The sequence below is a fragment of the Oncorhynchus masou genome, unplaced genomic scaffold (assembly GCF_036934945.1).
Source record: "Oncorhynchus masou masou isolate Uvic2021 unplaced genomic scaffold, UVic_Omas_1.1 unplaced_scaffold_1111, whole genome shotgun sequence".
Taxonomy (NCBI): Eukaryota; Metazoa; Chordata; class Actinopteri; order Salmoniformes; family Salmonidae; genus Oncorhynchus; species Oncorhynchus masou.
The window spans coordinates 6,929-28,715 of NW_027000836.1; the positions used below are offsets into that span (position 1 = coordinate 6,929).

A 21,787-nucleotide genomic window follows, 5' to 3' on the forward strand; every position below is an offset into this window, starting at 1 on the left:
CACATAGAACAACAGATAGTCCTTACTGCTATTAGCCCATAGAAACGCGCATTGAAATAACAGAGAGTCCTTACTGCTATTAGGCCTAGAGAACAACACATTAGAATAACAGATAGTCCTTACTACATTAGTCTAACTAGAAACACACTGAAACAGATAAGATGTCCTTGACTGCTAGTTAAGCCCGGGTAGAAACACGGATTGAACAGCCAGATAGTCCTTTACTGCTGCTAGCCCATGTGGAGCTACATTAGATAACAAGATGTCCTCTGGCCACATTAGCCCATAGAAACACATACGAACAACAGATAGTACCTTTACCATGGCTAGGCCTCTAGAAACACATTTGAAGAACAGATAGTCCTCACTGCTATTAGCCCAGAGAAACACATTGAACAACAGATATAGTCCTTATCAAGTGTTATTAGCCCATAGAAACACATTGAATAACAGATAGTCCTTACTGCTATTAGCCCATAGGAAACACATTGAATAACAGATAGTCCTTACTGCTATTAGCCCATAGAAACACATTTGAAGAACTAGATAGTCCTTACTGGCTAGTTTAGCCTACAGCAAATACATTGAACATGCTGATAGTCTTTACTGTCATTAGCCCATAGAAATACATTTGGAATAACTGATAGTCCTTACTGCTACATAGCCCATAGAGACGCATTGACATTAACAAAGATAGCCTTACTGCTATTAGCCCATATAGAAATACCATAATAGAATAACAGATAGTCCTTACTGCTATTAGCCTATAGAAACACATTGAATTAACAGTATAGCCCTTACTGCTACTAGCCCATGTGTTTCACATTGAATAGAACAGAGAGTCTCACTACTATTGTTTCTGTGTGTTCACATTAATGAACAGATATCCTTTTACTGCTGTTAGCCCATTCGTAAACACATGGGATGAAACAAGAGATAGTCCTTACGCACACAGTCCTAGAGGTACATTGTATACAGAAAGTCAAACAGTATAGTCCTTACTGCTATTAGCCTCATAGAATGGGACATTGAATAACAGATAGTCCTTACTGTTGTTGAACTATGTCCTTAGTAACAGATAGTCCTTACTGCTATTAGCCCATAGAAACACATTGAATAACAGATAGTCCTTACTGCTATTAGCCCATAGAAACACATAGTCCTTACTGCTATGAGCCCAAAGAAACACATTGAATAACAGATAGTCCTTACTGCTATTAGCCCATAGAAACACATTGAATAACAGATAGTCCTTACTGCTATTAGCCCATAGAAACACATTGAATAACAGATAGTCCTTACTGCTATTAGCCCATAGAAACACATTGAATAACAGATAGTCCTTACTGCTATTAGCCCATAGAAACACATTGAATAACAGATAGTCCTTACTGCTATTAGCCCATAGAAACACATTGAATAACAGATAGTCCTTACTGCTATTAGCCCATAGAAACACATTGAATAACAGATAGTCCTTACTGCTATTAGCCCATAGAAACACATTGAATAACAGATAGTCCTTACTGCTATTAGTCAATAGAAACACATTGAATAACAGATAGTCCTTACTGCTATTAGCCCATAGAAACACATAGAATAACAGATAGTCCTTACTGCTATTAGCCAATAGAAACACATTGAATAACAGATAGTCCTTACTGCTATTAGCCAATCGAAACACATAGAACAACAGATACAAAAGAAAAGGTTTGTTCTGAAGTGTTTGTCCTATATCTGAGAGAGATAAGAAAGATCAGAAAGCTATTATTATTATTTCTAAATATTTATCCCCTTATTTTAGCCACTAAACTATCTCCATGTGCAGTGTATTCAGACCCTTTGACCTTTTCCACATTTAGTTACGTTACAGACTTATTCTAAAATTAATTTACATTTTTTTTTTACAAAAAAAAAATACTCATCAATCTACACGCAATATCTCACAATGACAAAGCAAAGACAGGTTTTTACAAATGTTTGCAAATGTACTAAAAATAAAAAAAACAGAAATAAGTATTCAGAGCCTTTGCTATGAGACTCACAATTGAGCTCAGGTGCATCCTGTTTCCATTGATCATCCTTGAGATGTTTCTACAACTTGATTGGAGTCCACCTGTGGTAAATTCAAATTGATTGGACATGATTTGGAAAGGAACACACCTGTCGAAATAAGGTCCCACAGTTGACAGTGCATGTCAGAGCAAAAACCAAGCAATTGTCCGTAGAGCTCAGAGACAGTGTAGTGTCAAGGCACAGATCTGGAGAAGAGTAGCAAAACCATTTCTGCAGCATTGAAGGTTCCCAAGAACACAGTGGTCTCCTTTAATGGAAGAACTTAGGAAACACCACAGGTTCAAGTCTGAGCATCCAAGGACAATCAGAGACTTGAGCTGCATCTGTGGTCCAGAGACGGCAGTGTACACAACACCGTTGTCCTGTTTATATCTATGTCTTCTTCGCTGTCTTGTCCCTCAGTGCCCAGGTCAAGGTGTTCGTAACAGGACTGTTCAGTCTTAACCAGGATATTGCAGCCTTCAAGGAACACCTGAGGGACTTCCTGGTACAGATTAAGGTGAGCCTTTTCCTCCACCTCCAACCGAGGTTCCTCTGTATAAATGACCGGGGGGGGGTCTCAGAACACCTTGGAAGTGTTTAACATCTTAGGAACCACGTTAGTATGACGTAACAATCTTAGAATAGTCTGTGTGTGTTTATATACAGGGATCCCCTTCTCCCCTCCTGTAGGAGAGGACACCACATACCTGTTGCTGTCTGTGTGTGTTTATATACAGGGACCCCCTTCTCCCCTCCTGTAGGAGAGGACACCACATACCTGTTGCTGTCTGTCTATGTGTTTATATACAGGGACCCCCTTCTCCCCTCCTGTAGGAGAGGACACCACAGACCTGTTGCTGTCTGTCTATGTGTTTATATACAGGGACCCCCTTCTCCCCTCCTGTAGGAGAGGACACCACATACCTGTTGCTGTCTGTCTATGTGTTTATATACAGGGACCCCCTTCTCCCCTCCTGTAGGAGAGGACACCACAGACCTGTTGCTGTCTATGTGTTTATATACAGGGACCCCCTTCTCCCCTCCTGTAGGAGAGGACACCACATACCTGTTGCTGTCTGACTATGTGTTTATATACAGGGACCCCCTTCTCCCCTCCTGTAGGAGAGGACACCACAGACCTGTTGCTGTCTATGTGTTTATATACAGGGATCCCCTTCTCCCCTCCTGTAGGAGAGGACACCACATACCTGTTGCTGTCTGTCTATGTGTTTATATACAGGGATCCCCTTCTCCCCTCCTGTAGGAGAGGACACCACAGACCTGTTGCTGTCTATGTGTTTATATACAGGGATCCCCTTCTCCCCTCCTGTAGGAGAGGACACCACAGACCTGTTGCTGTCTATGTGTTTATATACAGGGACCCCCTTCTCCCCTCCTGTAGGAGAGGACACCACATACCTGTTGCTGTCTGACTATGTGTTTATATACAGGGACCCCCTTCTCCCCTCCTGTAGGAGAGGACACCACAGACCTGTTGCTGTCTATGTGTTTATATACAGGGATCCCCTTCTCCCCTCCTGTAGGAGAGGACACCACAGACCTGTTGCTGTCTGTCTATGTGTTTATATACAGGGATCCCCTTCTCCCCTCCTGTAGGAGAGGACACCACATACCTGTTGCTGTCTGTGTGTGTTTATATACAGGGATCCCCTTCTCCCCTCCTGTAGGAGAGGACACCACAGACCTGTTGCTGTCTGTCTGTGTTTATATACAGGGATCCCCTTCTCCCCTCCTGTAGGAGAGGACACCACAGACCTGTTGCTGTCTGTGTTTATATACAGGGATCCCCTTCTCCCCTCCTGTAGGAGAGGACACCACAGACCTGTTGCTGTCTGTCTGTGTTTATATACAGGGATCCCCTTCTCCCCTCCTGTAGGAGAGGACACCACAGACCTGTTGCTGTCTGTCTGTGTTTATATACAGGGATCCCCTTCTCCCCTCCTGTAGGAGAGGACACCACAGACCTGTTGCTGTCTGTCTGTGTTTATATACAGGGATCCCCTTCTCCCCTCCTGTAGGAGAGGACACCACAGACCTGTTGCTGTCTGTCTGTGTTTATATACAGGGATCCCCTTCTCCCCTCCTGTAGGAGAGGACACCACAGACCTGTTGCTGTCTGTCTGTGTTTATATACAGGGATCCCCTTCTCCCTCCTGTAGGAGAGGACACCACAGACCTGTTGCTGTCTGTCTGTGTTTATATACAGGGACCCCTTCTCCCCTCCTGTAGGAGAGGACACCACAGACCTGTTGCTGTCTGTGTTTATATACAGGGATCCCCTTCTCCCCTCCTGTAGGAGAGGACACCACAGACCTGTTGCTGTCTGTGTTTATATACAGGGACCCCCTTCTCCCCTCCTGTAGGAGAGGACACCACAGACCTGTTGCTGTCTGTCTGTGTTTATATACAGGGACCCCCTTCTCCCCTCCTGTTGGAGAGGACACCACAGACCTGTTGCTGTCTGTGTTTATATACAGGGATCCCCTTCTCCCCTCCTGTAGGAGAGGACACCACAGACCTGTTGCTGTCTGTGTTTATATACAGGGACCCCCTTCTCCCCTCCTGTAGGAGAGGACACCACAGACCTGTTGCTGTCTGTGTTTATATACAAGGATCCCCTTCTCCCCTCCTGTAGGAGAGGACACCACAGACCTGTTGCTGTCTGTCTGTGTTTATATACAGGGATCCCCTTCTCCCCTCCTGTAGGAGAGGACACCACAGACCTGTTGCTGTCTGTGTTTATATACAGGGACCCCCTTCTCCCCTCCTGTAGGAGAGGACACCACAGACCTGTTGCTGTCTATGTGTTTATATACAGGGATCCCCTTCTCCCCTCCTGTAGGAGAGGACACCACATACCTGTTGCTGTCTGTCTGTGTTTATATACAGGGATCCCCTTCTCCCCTCCTGTAGGAGAGGACACCACAGACCTGTTGCTGTCTGTCTGTGTTTATATACAGGGATCCCCTTCTCCCCTCCTGTAGGAGAGGACACCACAGACCTGTTGCTGTCTGTGTTTATATACAGGGACCCCTTCTCCCCTCCTGTAGGAGAGGACACCACAGACCTGTTGCTGTCTGTGTTTATATACAGGGATCCCCTTCTCCCCTCCTGTAGGAGAGGACACCACAGACCTGTTGCTGTCTGTCTGTGTTTATATACAGGGATCCCCTTCTCCCCTCCTGTAGGAGAGGACACCACATACCTGTTGCTGTCTGTCTGTGTTTATATACAGGGACCCCCTTCTCCCCTCCTGTAGGAGAGGACACCACAGACCTGTTGCTGTCTATGTGTTTATATACAGGGATCCCCTTCTCCCCTCCTGTAGGAGAGGACACCACATACCTGTTGCTGTCTGTCTATGTGTTTATATACAGGGACCCCTTCTCCCCTCCTGTAGGAGAGGACACCACAGACCTGTTGCTGTCTATGTGTTTATATACAGGGACCCCCTTCTCCCCTCCTGTAGGAGAGGACACCACATACCTGTTGCTGTCTGACTATGTGTTTATATACAGGGATCCCCTTCTCCCCTCCTGTAGGAGAGGACACCACAGACCTGTTGCTGTCTATGTGTTTATATACAGGGATCCCCTTCTCCCCTCCTGTAGGAGAGGACACCACATACCTGTTGCTGTCTATGTGTTTATATACAGGGATCCCCTTCTCCCCTCCTGTAGGAGAGGACACCACAGACCTGTTGCTGTCTATGTGTTTATATACAGGGACCCCCTTCTCCCCTCCTGTAGGAGAGGACACCACAGACCTGTTGCTGTCTATGTGTTTATATACAGGGACCCCCTTCTCCCCTCCTGTAGGAGAGGACACCACATACCTGTTGCTGTCTGTCTGTGTTTATATACAGGGACCCCCTTCTCCCCTCCTGTAGGAGAGGACACCACAGACCTGTTGCTGTCTATGTGTTTATATACAGGGACCCCCTTCTCCCCTCCTGTAGGAGAGGACACCACAGACCTGTTGCTGTGTGTGTTTATATACAGGGACCCCCTTCTCCCCTCCTGTAGGAGAGGACACCACAGACCTGTTGCTGTGTGTGTTTATATACAGGGACCCCCTTCTCCCCTCCTGTAGGAGAGGACACCACAGACCTGTTGCTGTCTGTCTATGTGTTTATATACAGGGATCCCCTTCTCCCCTCCTGTAGGAGAGGACACCACAGACCTGTTGCTGTCTATGTGTTTATATACAGGGATCCCCTTCTCCCCTCCTGTAGGAGAGGACACCACAGACCTGTTGCTGTCTGTCTATGTGTTTATATACAGGGATCCCCTTCTCCCCTCCTGTAGGAGAGGACACCACATACCTGTTGCTGTCTGTGTGTGTTTATATACAGGGATCCCCTTCTCCCCTCCTGTAGGAGAGGACACCACAGACCTGTTGCTGTCTGTCTGTGTTTATATACAGGGATCCCCTTCTCCCCTCCTGTAGGAGAGGACACCACAGACCTGTTGCTGTCTGTGTTTATATACAGGGATCCCCTTCTCCCCTCCTGTAGGAGAGGACACCACAGACCTGTTGCTGTCTATGTGTTTATATACAGGGATCCCCTTCTCCCCTCCTGTAGGAGAGGACACCACAGACCTGTTGCTGTCTGTCTGTGTTTATATACAGGGATCCCCTTCTCCCCTCCTGTAGGAGAGGACACCACAGACCTGTTGCTGTCTGTCTGTGTTTATATACAGGGATCCCCTTCTCCCCTCCTGTAGGAGAGGACACCACAGACCTGTTGCTGTCTGTCTGTGTTTATATACAGGGATCCCCTTCTCCCCTCCTGTAGGAGAGGACACCACAGACCTGTTGCTGTCTGTCTGTGTTTATATACAGGGATCCCCTTCTCCCCTCCTGTAGGAGAGGACACCACAGACCTGTTGCTGTCTGTCTGTGTTTATATACAGGGACCCCCTTCTCCCCTCCTGTAGGAGAGGACACCACAGACCTGTTGCTGTCTGTGTTTATATACAGGGATCCCCTTCTCCCCTCCTGTAGGAGAGGACACCACAGACCTGTTGCTGTCTGTGTTTATATACAGGGACCCCCTTCTCCCCTCCTGTAGGAGAGGACACCACAGACCTGTTGCTGTCTGTCTGTGTTTATATACAGGGACCCCCTTCTCCCCTCCTGTTGGAGAGGACACCACAGACCTGTTGCTGTCTGTGTTTATATACAGGGATCCCCTTCTCCCCTCCTGTAGGAGAGGACACCACAGACCTGTTGCTGTCTGTGTTTATATACAGGGACCCCCTTCTCCCCTCCTGTAGGAGAGGACACCACAGACCTGTTGCTGTCTGTGTTTATATACAGGGATCCCCTTCTCCCCTCCTGTAGGAGAGGACACCACAGACCTGTTGCTGTCTGTCTGTGTTTATATACAGGGATCCCCTTCTCCCCTCCTGTAGGAGAGGACACCACAGACCTGTTGCTGTCTGTGTTTATATACAGGGACCCCCTTCTCCCCTCCTGTAGGAGAGGACACCACAGACCTGTTGCTGTCTATGTGTTTATATACAGGGATCCCCTTCTCCCCTCCTGTAGGAGAGGACACCACATACCTGTTGCTGTCTGTCTGTGTTTATATACAGGGATCCCCTTCTCCCCTCCTGTAGGAGAGGACACCACAGACCTGTTGCTGTCTGTCTGTGTTTATATACAGGGATCCCCTTCTCCCCTCCTGTAGGAGAGGACACCACAGACCTGTTGCTGTCTGTGTTTATATACAGGGACCCCCTTCTCCCCTCCTGTAGGAGAGGACACCACAGACCTGTTGCTGTCTGTGTTTATATACAGGGATCCCCTTCTCCCCTCCTGTAGGAGAGGACACCACAGACCTGTTGCTGTCTGTCTGTGTTTATATACAGGGATCCCCTTCTCCCCTCCTGTAGGAGAGGACACCACATACCTGTTGCTGTCTGTCTGTGTTTATATACAGGGACCCCCTTCTCCCCTCCTGTAGGAGAGGACACCACAGACCTGTTGCTGTCTATGTGTTTATATACAGGGATCCCCTTCTCCCCTCCTGTAGGAGAGGACACCACATACCTGTTGCTGTCTGTCTATGTGTTTATATACAGGGACCCCCTTCTCCCCTCCTGTAGGAGAGGACACCACAGACCTGTTGCTGTCTATGTGTTTATATACAGGGACCCCCTTCTCCCCTCCTGTAGGAGAGGACACCACATACCTGTTGCTGTCTGTCTATGTGTTTATATACAGGGACCCCCTTCTCCCCTCCTGTAGGAGAGGACACCACAGACCTGTTGCTGTCTATGTGTTTATATACAGGGACCCCCTTCTCCCCTCCTGTAGGAGAGGACACCACATACCTGTTGCTGTCTGACTATGTGTTTATATACAGGGACCCCCTTCTCCCCTCCTGTAGGAGAGGACACCACATACCTGTTGCTGTCTATGTGTTTATATACAGGGATCCCCTTCTCCCCTCCTGTAGGAGAGGACACCACAGACCTGTTGCTGTCTATGTGTTTATATACAGGGACCCCCTTCTCCCCTCCTGTAGGAGAGGACACCACAGACCTGTTGCTGTCTATGTGTTTATATACAGGGACCCCCTTCTCCCCTCCTGTAGGAGAGGACACCACATACCTGTTGCTGTCTGTCTGTGTTTATATACAGGGACCCCCTTCTCCCCTCCTGTAGGAGAGGACACCACAGACCTGTTGCTGTCTATGTGTTTATATACAGGGACCCCCTTCTCCCCTCCTGTAGGAGAGGACACCACAGACCTGTTGCTGTGTGTGTTTATATACAGGGACCCCCTTCTCCCCTCCTGTAGGAGAGGACACCACAGACCTGTTGCTGTGTGTGTTTATATACAGGGACCCCCTTCTCCCCTCCTGTAGGAGAGGACACCACAGACCTGTTGCTGTCTGTCTATGTGTTTATATACAGGGATCCCCTTCTCCCCTCCTGTAGGAGAGGACACCACAGACCTGTTGCTGTCTATGTGTTTATATACAGGGATCCCCTTCTCCCCTCCTGTAGGAGAGGACACCACAGACCTGTTGCTGTCTGTCTGTGTTTATATACAGGGATCCCCTTCTCCCCTCCTGTAGGAGAGGACACCACAGACCTGTTGCTGTCTGTCTGTGTTTATATACAGGGATCCCCTTCTCCCCTCCTGTAGGAGAGGACACCACAGACCTGTTGCTGTCTGTCTGTGTTTATATACAGGGACCCCCTTCTCCCCTCCTGTAGGAGAGGACACCACAGACCTGTTGCTGTCTGTGTTTATATACAGGGATCCCCTTCTCCCCTCCTGTAGGAGAGGACACCACAGACCTGTTGCTGTCTGTGTTTATATACAGGGACCCCCTTCTCCCCTCCTGTAGGAGAGGACACCACAGACCTGTTGCTGTCTGTCTGTGTTTATATACAGGGACCCCCTTCTCCCCTCCTGTTGGAGAGGACACCACAGACCTGTTGCTGTCTGTGTTTATATACAGGGACCCCCTTCTCCCCTCCTGTAGGAGAGGACACCACAGACCTGTTGCTGTCTGTGTTTATATACAAGGATCCCCTTCTCCCCTCCTGTAGGAGAGGACACCACAGACCTGTTGCTGTCTGTCTGTGGTTATATACAGGGATCCCCTTCTCCCCTCCTGTAGGAGAGGACACCACAGACCTGTTGCTGTCTGTGTTTATATACAGGGATCCCCTTCTCCCCTCCTGTAGGAGAGGACACCACAGACCTGTTGCTGTCTGTCTGTGTTTATATACAGGGATCCCCTTCTCCCCTCCTGTAGGAGAGGACACCACAGACCTGTTGCTGTCTGTCTGTGTTTATATACAGGGATCCCCTTCTCCCCTCCTGTAGGAGAGGACACCACAGACCTGTTGCTGTCTGTCTGTGTTTATATACAGGGATCCCCTTCTCCCCTCCTGTAGGAGAGGACACCACAGACCTGTTGCTGTCTGTCTGTGTTTATATACAGGGATCCCCTTCTCCCCTCCTGTAGGAGAGGACACCACAGACCTGTTGCTGTCTGTCTGTGTTTATATACAGGGACCCCCTTCTCCCCTCCTGTAGGAGAGGACACCACAGACCTGTTGCTGTCTGTGTTTATATACAGGGATCCCCTTCTCCCCTCCTGTAGGAGAGGACACCACAGACCTGTTGCTGTCTGTGTTTATATACAGGGACCCCCTTCTCCCCTCCTGTAGGAGAGGACACCACAGACCTGTTGCTGTCTGTCTGTGTTTATATACAGGGACCCCCTTCTCCCCTCCTGTTGGAGAGGACACCACAGACCTGTTGCTGTCTGTGTTTATATACAGGGATCCCCTTCTCCCCTCCTGTAGGAGAGGACACCACAGACCTGTTGCTGTCTGTGTTTATATACAGGGACCCCCTTCTCCCCTCCTGTAGGAGAGGACACCACAGACCTGTTGCTGTCTGTGTTTATATACAGGGATCCCCTTCTCCCCTCCTGTAGGAGAGGACACCACAGACCTGTTGCTGTCTGTCTGTGTTTATATACAGGGATCCCCTTCTCCCCTCCTGTAGGAGAGGACACCACAGACCTGTTGCTGTCTGTGTTTATATACAGGGACCCCCTTCTCCCCTCCTGTAGGAGAGGACACCACAGACCTGTTGCTGTCTATGTGTTTATATACAGGGATCCCCTTCTCCCCTCCTGTAGGAGAGGACACCACATACCTGTTGCTGTCTGTCTGTGTTTATATACAGGGATCCCCTTCTCCCCTCCTGTAGGAGAGGACACCACAGACCTGTTGCTGTCTGTCTGTGTTTATATACAGGGATCCCCTTCTCCCCTCCTGTAGGAGAGGACACCACAGACCTGTTGCTGTCTGTGTTTATATACAGGGACCCCCTTCTCCCCTCCTGTAGGAGAGGACACCACAGACCTGTTGCTGTCTGTGTTTATATACAGGGATCCCCTTCTCCCCTCCTGTAGGAGAGGACACCACAGACCTGTTGCTGTCTGTCTGTGTTTATATACAGGGATCCCCTTCTCCCCTCCTGTAGGAGAGGACACCACATACCTGTTGCTGTCTGTCTGTGTTTATATACAGGGACCCCCTTCTCCCCTCCTGTAGGAGAGGACACCACAGACCTGTTGCTGTCTATGTGTTTATATACAGGGATCCCCTTCTCCCCTCCTGTAGGAGAGGACACCACATACCTGTTGCTGTCTGTCTATGTGTTTATATACAGGGACCCCCTTCTCCCCTCCTGTAGGAGAGGACACCACAGACCTGTTGCTGTCTATGTGTTTATATACAGGGACCCCCTTCTCCCCTCCTGTAGGAGAGGACACCACATACCTGTTGCTGTCTGTCTATGTGTTTATATACAGGGACCCCCTTCTCCCCTCCTGTAGGAGAGGACACCACAGACCTGTTGCTGTCTATGTGTTTATATACAGGGACCCCCTTCTCCCCTCCTGTAGGAGAGGACACCACATACCTGTTGCTGTCTGACTATGTGTTTATATACAGGGACCCCCTTCTCCCCTCCTGTAGGAGAGGACACCACATACCTGTTGCTGTCTATGTGTTTATATACAGGGATCCCCTTCTCCCCTCCTGTAGGAGAGGACACCACAGACCTGTTGCTGTCTATGTGTTTATATACAGGGACCCCCTTCTCCCCTCCTGTAGGAGAGGACACCACAGACCTGTTGCTGTCTATGTGTTTATATACAGGGACCCCTTCTCCCCTCCTGTAGGAGAGGACACCACATACCTGTTGCTGTCTGTCTGTGTTTATATACAGGGACCCCCTTCTCCCCTCCTGTAGGAGAGGACACCACAGACCTGTTGCTGTCTATGTGTTTATATACAGGGACCCCCTTCTCCCCTCCTGTAGGAGAGGACACCACAGACCTGTTGCTGTGTGTGTTTATATACAGGGACCCCCTTCTCCCCTCCTGTAGGAGAGGACACCACAGACCTGTTGCTGTGTGTGTTTATATACAGGGACCCCCTTCTCCCCTCCTGTAGGAGAGGACACCACAGACCTGTTGCTGTCTGTCTATGTGTTTATATACAGGGATCCCCTTCTCCCCTCCTGTAGGAGAGGACACCACAGACCTGTTGCTGTCTATGTGTTTATATACAGGGATCCCCTTCTCCCCTCCTGTAGGAGAGGACACCACAGACCTGTTGCTGTCTGTCTGTGTTTATATACAGGGATCCCCTTCTCCCCTCCTGTAGGAGAGGACACCACAGACCTGTTGCTGTCTGTCTGTGTTTATATACAGGGATCCCCTTCTCCCCTCCTGTAGGAGAGGACACCACAGACCTGTTGCTGTCTGTCTGTGTTTATATACAGGGACCCCCTTCTCCCCTCCTGTAGGAGAGGACACCACAGACCTGTTGCTGTCTGTGTTTATATACAGGGATCCCCTTCTCCCCTCCTGTAGGAGAGGACACCACAGACCTGTTGCTGTCTGTGTTTATATACAGGGACCCCTTCTCCCCTCCTGTAGGAGAGGACACCACAGACCTGTTGCTGTCTGTCTGTGTTTATATACAGGGACCCCCTTCTCCCCTCCTGTTGGAGAGGACACCACAGACCTGTTGCTGTCTGTGTTTATATACAGGGACCCCCTTCTCCCCTCCTGTAGGAGAGGACACCACAGACCTGTTGCTGTCTGTGTTTATATACAAGGATCCCCTTCTCCCCTCCTGTAGGAGAGGACACCACAGACCTGTTGCTGTCTGTCTGTGTTTATATACAGGGATCCCCTTCTCCCCTCCTGTAGGAGAGGACACCACAGACCTGTTGCTGTCTGTGTTTATATACAGGGACCCCCTTCTCCCCTCCTGTAGGAGAGGACACCACAGACCTGTTGCTGTCTATGTGTTTATATACAGGGATCCCCTTCTCCCCTCCTGTAGGAGAGGACACCACATACCTGTTGCTGTCTGTCTGTGTTTATATACAGGGATCCCCTTCTCCCCTCCTGTAGGAGAGGACACCACAGACCTGTTGCTGTCTGTCTGTGTTTATATACAGGGATCCCCTTCTCCCCTCCTGTAGGAGAGGACACCACAGACCTGTTGCTGTCTGTGTTTATATACAGGGACCCCCTTCTCCCCTCCTGTAGGAGAGGACACCACAGACCTGTTGCTGTCTGTGTTTATATACAGGGATCCCCTTCTCCCCTCCTGTAGGAGAGGACACCACAGACCTGTTGCTGTCTGTCTGTGTTTATATACAGGGATCCCCTTCTCCCCTCCTGTAGGAGAGGACACCACATACCTGTTGCTGTCTGTCTGTGTTTATATACAGGGACCCCCTTCTCCCCTCCTGTAGGAGAGGACACCACAGACCTGTTGCTGTCTATGTGTTTATATACAGGGATCCCCTTCTCCCCTCCTGTAGGAGAGGACACCACATACCTGTTGCTGTCTGTCTATGTGTTTATATACAGGGACCCCCTTCTCCCCTCCTGTAGGAGAGGACACCACAGACCTGTTGCTGTCTATGTGTTTATATACAGGGACCCCCTTCTCCCCTCCTGTAGGAGAGGACACCACATACCTGTTGCTGTCTGACTATGTGTTTATATACAGGGATCCCCTTCTCCCCTCCTGTAGGAGAGGACACCACAGACCTGTTGCTGTCTATGTGTTTATATACAGGGATCCCCTTCTCCCCTCCTGTAGGAGAGGACACCACATACCTGTTGCTGTCTATGTGTTTATATACAGGGATCCCCTTCTCCCCTCCTGTAGGAGAGGACACCACAGACCTGTTGCTGTCTATGTGTTTATATACAGGGACCCCCTTCTCCCCTCCTGTAGGAGAGGACACCACAGACCTGTTGCTGTCTATGTGTTTATATACAGGGACCCCCTTCTCCCCTCCTGTAGGAGAGGACACCACATACCTGTTGCTGTCTGTCTGTGTTTATATACAGGGACCCCCTTCTCCCCTCCTGTAGGAGAGGACACCACAGACCTGTTGCTGTCTATGTGTTTATATACAGGGACCCCCTTCTCCCCTCCTGTAGGAGAGGACACCACAGACCTGTTGCTGTGTGTGTTTATATACAGGGACCCCCTTCTCCCCTCCTGTAGGAGAGGACACCACAGACCTGTTGCTGTGTGTGTTTATATACAGGGACCCCCTTCTCCCCTCCTGTAGGAGAGGACACCACAGACCTGTTGCTGTCTGTCTATGTGTTTATATACAGGGATCCCCTTCTCCCCTCCTGTAGGAGAGGACACCACAGACCTGTTGCTGTCTGTGTTTATATACAGGGACCCCCTTCTCCCCTCCTGTAGGAGAGGACACCACAGACCTGTTGCTGTCTGTGTTTATATACAGGGACCTCCTTCTCCCCTCCTGTAGGAGAGGACACCACAGACCTGTTGCTGTCTGTGTTTATATACAGGGACCCCCTTCTCCCCTCCTGTAGGAGAGGACACCACAGACCTGTTGCTGTCTATCTATGTGTTTATATACAGGGATCCCCTTCTTCCCTCCTGTAGGAGAGGACACCACAGACCTGTTGCTGTCTGTCTGTGTTTATATACAGGGATCCCCTTCTCCCCTCCTGTAGGAGAGGACACCACAGACCTGTTGCTGTCTATGTGTTTATATACAGGGACCCCCTTCTCCCCTCCTGTAGGAGAGGACACCACAGACCTGTTGCTGTCTATGTGTTTATATACAGGGATCCCCTTCTCCCCTCCTGTAGGAGAGGACACCACAGACCTGTTGCTGTCTATCTATGTGTTTATATACAGGGATCCCCTTCTCCCCTCCTGTAGGAGAGGACACCACAGACCTGTTGCTGTCTATGTGTTTATATACAGGGATCCCCTTCTCCCCTCCTGTAGGAGAGGACACCACAGACCTGTTGCTGTCTGTCTATGTGTTTATATACAGGGACCCCCTTCTCCCCTCCTGTAGGAGAGGACACCACAGACCTGTTGCTGTCTATGTGTTTATATACAGGGATCCCCTTCTCCCCTCCTGTAGGAGAGGACACCACAGACCTGTTGCTGTCTGTCTATGTGTTTATATACAGGGACCCCCTTCTCCCCTCCTGTAGGAGAGGACACCACAGACCTGTTGCTGTCTATGTGTTTATATACAGGGACCCCCTTCTCCCCTCCTGTAGGAGAGGACACCACATACATGTTGCTGTCTGTCTGTGTTTATATACAGGGATCCCCTTCTCCCCTCCTGTAGGAGAGGACACCACAGACCTGTTGCTGTCTATGTGTTTATATACAGGGATCCCCTTCTCCCCTCCTGTAGGAGAGGACACCACAGACCTGTTGCTGTCTATCTATGTGTTTATATACAGGGATCCCCTTCTCCCCTCCTGTAGGAGAGGACACCACAGACCTGTTGCTGTCTGTCTGTGTTTATATACAGGGATCCCCTTCTCCCCTCCTGTAGGAGAGGACACCACAGACCTGTTGCTGTCTATGTGTTTATATACAGGGATCCCCTTCTCCCCTCCTGTAGGAGAGGACACCACAGACCTGTTGCTGTGTGTGTTTATATACAGGGACCCCCTTCTCCCCTCCTGTAGGAGAGGACACCACATACATGTTGCTGTCTGTCTATGTGTTTATATACAGGGACCTCCTTCTCCCCTCCTGTAGGAGAGGACACCACAGACCTGTTGCTGTCTGTCTGTGTTTATATACAGGGATCCCCTTCGCCCCTCCTGTAGGAGAGGACACCACAGACCTGTTGCTGTCTGTCTGTGTTTATATACAGGGATCCCCTTCTCCCCTCCTGTAGGAGAGGACACCACAGACCTGTTGCTGTCTGTGTGTGTTTATATACAGGGATCCCCTTCTCCCCTCCTGTAGGAGAGGACACCACAGACCTGTTGCTGTCTGTCTGTGTTTATATACAGGGATCCCCTTCTCCCCTCCTGTAGGAGAGGACACCACAGACCTGTTGCTGTCTATGTGTTTATATACAGGGACCCCCTTCTCCCCTCCTGTAGGAGAGGACACCACAGACCTGTTGCTGTCTATGTGTTTATATACAGGGATCCCCTTCTCCCCTCCTGTAGGAGAGGACACCACAGACCTGTTGCTGTCTATCTATGTGTTTATATACAGGGATCCCCTTCTCCCCTCCTGTAGGAGAGGACACCACAGACCTGTTGCTGTCTATGTGTTTATATACAGGGATCCCCTTCTCCCCTCCTGTAGGAGAGGACACCACAGACCTGTTGCTGTCTGTCTATGTGTTTATATACAGGGACCCCCTTCTCCCCTCCTGTAGGAGAGGACACCACAGACCTGTTGCTGTCTGTCTATGTGTTTATATACAGGGACCCCCTTCTCCCCTCCTGTAGGAGAGGACACCACAGACCTGTTGCTGTCTATGTGTTTATATACAGGGACCCCCTTCTCCCCTCCTGTAGGAGAGGACACCACAGACCTGTTGCTGTCTATGTGTTTATATACAGGGATCCCCTTCTCCCCTCCTGTAGGAGAGGACACCACAGACCTGTTGCTGTCTATCTATGTGTTTATATACAGGGATCCCCTTCTCCCCTCCTGTAGGAGAGGACACCACAGACCTGTTGCTGTCTGTCTGTGTTTATATACAGGGATCCCCTTCTCCCCTCCTGTAGGAGAGGACACCACAGACCTGTTGCTGTCTATGTGTTTATATACAGGGATCCCCTTCTCCCCTCCTGTAGGAGAGGACACCACAGACCTGTTGCTGTGTGTGTTTATATACAGGGACCCCCTTCTCCCCTCCTGTAGGAGAGGACACCACATACATGTTGCTGTCTGTCTATGTGTTTATATACAGGGACCTCCTTCTCCCCTCCTGTAGGAGAGGACACCACAGACCTGTTGCTGTCTGTCTGTGTTTATATACAGGGATCCCCTTCTCCCCTCCTGTAGGAGAGGACACCACAGACCTGTTGCTGTCTGTCTGTGTTTATATACAGGGATCCCCTTCTCCCCTCCTGTAGGAGAGGACACCACAGACCTGTTGCTGTCTATGTGTGTTTATATACAGGGATCCCCTTCTCCCCTCCTGTAGGAGAGGACACCACAGACCTGTTGCTGTCTGTCTATGTGTTTATATACAGGGATCCCCTTCTCCCCTCCTGTAGGAGAGGACACCACAGACCTGTTGCTGTCTGTCTATGTGTTTATATACAGGGATCCCCTTCTCCCCTCCTGTAGGAGAGGACACCACAGACCTGTTGCTGTCTGTGTGTGTTTATATACAGGGACCCCCTACTCCCCTCCTGTAGGAGAGGACACCACAGAACTGTTGCTGTCTGTGTTTATATACAGGGATCCCCTTCTCCCCTCCTGTAGGAGAGGACACCACATACCTGTTGCTGTCTATGTGTTTATATACAGGGATCCCCTTCTCCCCTCCTGTAGGAGAGGACACCACAGACCTGTTGCTGTCTGTATGTGTGTGTGGTAATGTCTCTCTCTCCTCCTGTAGGAGTTTGCAGGGGAGGACACCACAGACCTGTTGCTGTCTGTATGTGTGTGTGTGTGGTAATGCCTCTCTCTCTCCTCCTGTAGGAGTTTGCAGGGGAGGACACCACAGACCTGTTCCTAGAGGAGCGGGAGGCGTCGCTGCGTCAGGCGCAGGAGGAGAAACACAAGCTGCAGATGTCCGTTCCCGGTATCCTCAACCCACACGAAATACCGGAGGAGATGTGTGACTGAGACGTCCAGCCACTGCGCCACATGAACCAAACTGCTGTTACTGTACATACAGGCATACCAACAAACACACAAAACTAACCCAAACAGGAGGAAAGAAGAGAGGTGGGAGGCCCCCGGTCACTTTGCAGAGGTACGGAGAGAGCAGACACGCCCGTCCTCATCCGTCAGGTGTTTTTGTCCACCGAAAACCATGTCAATATGTAAATGACGACGTGCTGCGTCCCCCCCGTGGCCCGTTACACCTACATTTTATATGGAGACTTCTGTGTACTGTTTCCACTGTTTATTTGGTCAGGGGTCAGGGGTCACGGGTCCCCCCCCCCCCGCTGCATGACATGAAGCAGACGTATGGCAAGACTTCTGAACTTCACTTGTTTCCTCTCCTCCACATGTTATCACACACACACACACACACACACACACACATATATATACATAGTGAGACAGGAGAGTTTTTGTGCAACAAGGCATATGTGTCAAAAAGTTCTCAGCAAAGAGGCTTCTAGAACTATGATGTGACAGACGGGAAGGAATGAAGTGGTGTTCTAGAAGTGTGTGTCTGATTCCCAACCCAATGCATTGTGGTTAGAATGTGAAGCTAGCGGATTATGAAGGAAGGAAGTCAGAGATGCTGCTGCTTTGTGTGTCAGGTGGTCATGCTAGCGGCCGTGCTCATTGGTTGAACCTCCGCCCAACTGAAAGAAACCTACTGCGTTTGGTCGCCTGGCTGTGACTGGAGGCGGGAACTAGGAAGACAGGAAGGAGCATCATCGGCGCAAGACAGTCAGATTATGTGCATATCATCCCCATTCTATAGCACATGAATTACCATGGGAACATCATTATTATTTAGTGTATTTTTTTGTGGGTGTGTAGAGTGCGTGTGCTGTTGCCTAGACGACATGGGCGTTTAGTTTTCCTCTGTGAGGATCGTCGCTCCATGTTGAGCTCTTCATTAAAATGGACTTTTAACAGAAAGAAGAAGCGGTTATTGACATGTTATTTATGGGTTCAAAATGGCTGCATCTTTATATAACAAACTCCCGTTTAACTTCTGTCAGTCGGCTTTTGAGATTCTGAATTGGAACTAATTGACATTTGTTTACCATGCGAGTAGTGCTTCAACAACACTACCTAGAAGACAAGCAAAAAATAAACAACTCGGTTTACATTTCATTTTGTATTTTTGCATTGTTCATTTGGATCTTTATAACATGTCTTCTATCCAAAATAAAACAAAAGGCTTTTTATTCCAGAGTGAAATAATTAGTTGCCAATAGTTTGATTAAGCAACAAATGTATAATTCCTAATCCAAACTCAATCTGTAAATAGCAAATAGTTCCCCTTCTCTACTCGTTACAGTTGTTGTGAAACCTTTTGAACTGATTAAAGTTGAGGATTTTATAACCAATGCCTCTGGCCTCAACTTCTTTTTCATACATCGCTTTTCTTTGTGGTGGCAGTAAGTGTAACTTTTATTTATTTAAATATTCATGTTCTCTAAAGTAGCGGTCACCAACCCTGGTCTGTCTGTAGTACCTTCTCTCTCCTGAGAGAGAACCAAGCACTAAAACACATGACCCTGATCAACTAATAATCAATACCTGAATTGTTGAATAAAACGTGTTTCAGTGCTGGGCTGTAACAAAAACCTACAAACCCTTTAGCTCCTTCAGAGCAAGAGTTAACTGAGGGATGGTGGTAACTGCTCTGATAGAGAACTGAGGGATGGTGGTAACTGCTCTGATAGAGAACTGAGGGATGGTGGTAACTGCTCTGAGAGAGAACTGAAGGATGGTGGTAACTGCTCTGATAGAGAACTGAAGGATGGTGGTAACTGCTCTGATAGAGAACTGAAGGATGGTGGTAACTGCTCTGAGAGAGAACTGAGGGATGGTGGTAACTGCTCTGATAGAGAACTGAAGGATGGTGGTAACTGCTCTGATAGAGAACTGAGGGATGGTGGTAACTGCTCTGATAGAGAACTGAGGGATGGTGGTAACTGCTCTGATAGAGAACTGAGGGATGGTGGTAACTGCTCTGATAGAGAACTGAGGGATGGTGGTAACTGCTCTGAGAGAACTGAGGGATGGTGAGAACTGCCCTGATAGAGAACTGAGGGATGGTGGTAACTGCCCTGATAGAGAACTGAGGGATGGTGGTAACTGCTCTGATAGAGAACTGAGGGATGGTGGTAACTGCTCTGATAGAGAACTGAAGGATGGTGGTAACTGCTCTGATAAGAGAACTGAGGGATGGTGGTAACTGCTCTGATAGAGAACTGAGGGATGGTGGTAACTGCTCTGATAGAGAACTGAGGGATGATGGTAACTGCTCTGATAGAGAACTGAGGGATGATGGTAACTGCTCTGATAGAGAACTGAGGGATGGTGGTAACTGCTCTGATAGAGAACTGAGGGATGATGGTAACTGCTCTGATAGAGAACTGAGGGATGATGGTAACTGCTCTGATAGAGAACTGAGGGATGGTGGTAACTGCTCTGATAGAGAACTGAGGGATGATGGTAACTGCTCTGATAGAGAACTGAGGGATGGTGGTAACTGCCCTGATAGAGAACTGAGGGATGGTGGTAACTGCTCTGATAGAGAACTGAAGGATGGTGGTAACTGCTCTGAGAGAGAACTGAGGGATGATGGTAACTGCTCTGAGAGAGAACTGAGGGATGATGGTAACTGCTCTGATAGACGACTGTTCTAGGAACCATCACTGGCTACAGGCCCCGTCTCCTGTTCTCTATACTGACAGGCTGGCAGAATCTTGCCCACTTCCCCTCTCTGGCTGAGGTGAACACACCAACTGATTTCTAGTGAAACATGAGGCTGATGATGTGTCACTGCGTCACTCTGCCCTCTTTATGCCAGTGTCTGATCTCTCTCTCTCACTCTCTCACACAACACACTAGATATTCCTGTGGCGTGTCAGTTTCCATTTTAACATCTTTGGCCAAGGTTGGGCTGCAGTAAAACGACCCCCACACACACACACACACACACACACACTAATCACTGATAACCTAGTGGTATTCCACTAAAGGTTACGCTGACTGTCTCACACTGAAACAAAATACTCTGTTTATGGAGGGAGGTCCAGTCCTCTATATCATGGATGCCTGTGACAAGCACAAGCTCCAGCTATACACAGAACAGTTTAGATCGACAATCTCCATTAGAAGTCCTACAGCCCCATTCTGCTGACCTCCTCTCCATTAGAAGTACTACAGCCCCATTCTGCTGACCTCATCTCCATTAGAAGTACTACAGCCAAATTCTGCTGACCTCCTCTCCATTAGAAGTACTACAGCCCCATTCTGCTGACCTCACCTCCATTAGAAGTACTACAGCCCCATTCTGCTGACCTCATCTCCATTAGAAGTCCTACAGCCCCATTCTGCTGACCTCATCTCCATTAGAAGTCCTACAGCCCCATTCTGCTGACCTCATCTCCATTAGAAGTACTACAGCCCCATTCTGCTGACCTCATCTCCATTAGAAGTACTACAGCCCCATTCTGCTGACCTCCTCTCCATTAGAAGTACTACAGCCCCATTCTGCTGACCTCCTCTCCATTAGAAGTACTACAGCCACATTCTGCTGACCTCCTCTCCATTAGAAGTACTACAGCCACATTCTGCTGACCTCCTCTCCATTAGAAGTACTACAGCCCCATTCTGCTGACCTCATCTCCATTAGAAGTACTACAGCCCCATTCTGCTGACCTCCTCTCCATTAGAAGTACTACAGCCCCATTCTGCTGACCTCCTCTCCATTAGAAGTACTACAGCCCCATTCTGCTGACCTCATCTCCATTAGAAGTACTACAGCCCCATTCTGCTGACCTCACCTCCATTAGAAGTACTACAGCCCCATTCTGCTGACCTCATCTCCATTAGAAGTACTACAGCCCCATTCTGCTGACCTCCTCTCCATTAGAAGTACTACAGCCCCATTCTGCTGACCTCCTCTCCATTAGAAGTACTACAGCCCCATTCTGCT

The 21,787-nt window shown here is 49.1% G+C and overlaps 1 long non-coding RNA gene across 1 annotated transcript; it reads left to right on the forward strand.

Annotated features, from left to right (window-relative positions):
- Nucleotides 1-1,115: 1,115 nt before the first annotated feature.
- Nucleotides 1,116-19,180, forward strand: LOC135529168 (uncharacterized). Its single transcript, XR_010453665.1, has 2 exons — nt 1,116-2,575; nt 17,626-19,180. It is a non-coding gene; the product is annotated as an uncharacterized LOC135529168 (long non-coding RNA).
- Nucleotides 19,181-21,787: the final 2,607 nt, after the last annotated feature.